Source organism: Crinia signifera, chromosome 8, assembly GCF_055691185.1.
Source record: "Crinia signifera chromosome 8, ASM5569118v1, whole genome shotgun sequence".
Taxonomy (NCBI): domain Eukaryota; kingdom Metazoa; phylum Chordata; class Amphibia; order Anura; family Myobatrachidae; genus Crinia; species Crinia signifera.
This window is the reverse complement of record NC_139224.1, coordinates 112,165,615-112,168,530: the sequence shown is the minus strand read 5'-3', so window position 1 is coordinate 112,168,530 and position 2,916 is coordinate 112,165,615. Positions and strand designations below refer to the sequence as shown.

Genomic DNA, 2,916 nt, shown 5'->3' with positions numbered 1-2,916 from the left:
TTTTGCCATATTGATTTCAGCATGTCGCTCAGTCAATCAGATTATTAAAATGTCTTGGCTCTGCTGGAAGGAGGTAGAGTCTGCTCACTCTTATTTAGGGCTACGGGGCCAATTTTTTATTGCATATTTGAGGCTAATTTGCTGCAAATGTTAAGTGTCCCCCGAATATATGTAGCGGGGACCGCAGCAAAAAAAATTCGATCCCTCCTGCTCTGCTCGTGTTCGCCTTCCCCATAGATTTCTATGGGGGATGCGATACCCATTGTATCAACATCAGGCAGCTTCACATCGGGTCCAAGGGCTACCAGCATTCTGAGATGGAAGTAGCCCATTGTAGCCTATGGTCTAGAGACTGCTCTGACTCACCAACAGCATGGGTCAGCGATAAACACTCATGAGCAGCCACCCAGCTGAGCACTTAGCAGGGACGGCCTCCTTTCTGAGCACCTGTCCCTGCGTCTGCCCAGTGTTACATCCAGAAGATAGGATTGCATATTGCAATGCAATCCTGGGTAGTAGATCCTGCCCAGATCGCATTGCGAATGGGATCCTATGGTAAAAAGGCCCCTCTATGAGGTAGGCACAGTCTGAATTACTGGGGAGAGGAATGAGGGCAAATGAGAAGTTACAGACTGAGTTATATATGTAATATGGTACAAAATCTGGGAACTGATGTAGTTTTAAGGCTATTTAAAGTGGTAATAACCAACTTGTTCTTACCTCATTGTTGCAATTTTAAATCTGCAGTCTTAATAATAATAATAATAATAATAATAATAATAATAATAATAATAATAATAATTAATAATAGATATTTATATAGCACTTTTCTCCCAATAGGAATCAAAGTGCTTTACATTTGCTTTTACAACACAAAACAAGCTTAACAGTGGATATAAGTGAAATGCTTGCGTGAACAGGACAAGTATTCTACAGTGGGGGTATGAAGAAAATAGATTATCGCGTTATGGCACATGGAACTCACACCCATGTAGATACATCACTGAATGTTCGATACTACTAAGGATCCCAGGGTACTCCAAAAGCACAGCATATCATAGTGATGTGCGGTCATGACAAACTACAGCTATATCTTATACCCCGTTCTCACAAAACCAAGGTATGTCCCGGGGCAAGCTGAAAATTCCTGTGTCCTGTCTCAGAGTGAAAGGGTCTTTGTGAAATTCCTGGGTGTTATGCCCCTGCAATTACACCCGGGTTTTTTGCAGGGTTTTTCCTGGGTAATACACGGGTGTATGGCAGTGTGAACAGCACAGACCCGGGTTTTTCACACAAAAACGAGCTCATTGCGGGATGTAATCATGTGATATGTGACATCATCTTTAGCCAGCCAATAAAAGCAGCTCTTAAACACCCAATCACAGCTGCTATTACATTCCACACCCTTGTTGGAAGGTAGACCATGGAAAGCAGTGTGAAAGGGGCAGACACAGGAAATTCCCAGGTCTGAGGTGCAGTGTGAAGGGTGTCTGTTGAGCTGACAAGCTCTGTGCCCCGACAAAAATCCGGCAAGAAATACCCAGGATTTTGCTGGGGCGGCAATGAGAACATGGTATTAGATATTCCCCCGTCATTGGTAGAAGTTTGTGCTGTGGAAGACTTCCATTTTTATTGTACTCTCCTGTTGGGCATTCTGCTTGTTTTCACACCTCAGTAAAAGAGAGGTGGGGAATCAGCGCTGATATCTGTTATGTAACAATTTTGTATAAAAATCAAATGGAAAAGATTGGACTGATTTTACAATAAAATAAAATATATTTAATATAGTACATTATGTGACCAAATATTAAAATAACACATTCCTGGTATATAACTGCTAATGCATAACAGAATAAAGCCTCACACAAAAAGAATATTCTTTTCCATTTGATTTTTATACAAAATTGTAAAAAAAAACCAGATATCAGCACTGCAACCCCACCTCTCTTTTGTATCTACGCCTCAGGTTTGACTAACCTGAAAACCCAGCAGCTGCTACAGTAGGTCAGTGGTTCCCAAACTGTGTGCCTAGGCACCCTGGGGTGCATCAGGACACTTGCAGGGGTGCCTTGGGTTGGTGGGCTAGGATCAATTCATATTATTAATGGACAATGTAACAGGCAAAACCAGTGCTGGTGGCCAAACAGAAGCAAATCCTGTCACTAACCACAGTGAAATATACTTTAAGAACAATGTACTTAATTTAATATTTTTTTCTGAATTTCTCAATAAGAAACATTGGTCTAGGGGTGCCTTGAAACATTTTGATGCTCTAGGGCGCCGTGATTCAAAATAGTTTGGGAACCGCTGTGCTAGGTGAAACACCTCACGTCACAGCACCACTTCCCCATTTACCCTTTACCTCAGACTGCTAGCAAGATGTCAGTTGGCAGAAGCTAAGTTTTCACAACAATTTTTATTTATCTTAATAAAAAGTGAAAAGGGACGTCAGCCAATTATTTAGCAGAGACTGCTATAAACTCTGCAACTGTGTCTCGGCATCTACTGTAACTGCAAGAGATGCCCTTTGGCTCTAATTTTGACGTGCCATTCAAAATCCAAAAAGGCCTTCTAGGCCTTGCCTTTGGATGGAAATATCTAATTCGGTCCGTAGTTAAATACAAATAATTGCTATTGCACTCATTTTTAATGTCCAGGAAACTCCTGAGATCCTGACTTCTCTCAGATTATCATTTTCAAGAAATCCAACCTGTTACCCACTCCCAGAGCGTTTCTTTTTTTCCCTCCAGAAAAAAAAACGGATCTGCAAGCCATAGTTAATTTCATCATTGGATATAAGGAGGTGTCCATAAATGTTTGCATGAGACTTCCAAGAAGTCTCCATTCAAGGCAGTTCCTATCTCCAGGTTCCACTCAATATTGCAAATAGATCTAATCTCAGAGTGGAACAGGTGT

At 41.3% G+C, this 2,916-nt stretch overlaps 1 long non-coding RNA gene across 1 annotated transcript in view; it reads right to left on the bottom strand.

Annotated features, from left to right (window-relative positions):
- The window catches only part of LOC146026386 (uncharacterized), a 60,978-nt gene that overhangs the window by 7,827 nt on the left and 50,235 nt on the right, over positions 1 to 2,916 (bottom strand). The gene's annotated exons all lie outside the window — the stretch shown is intronic.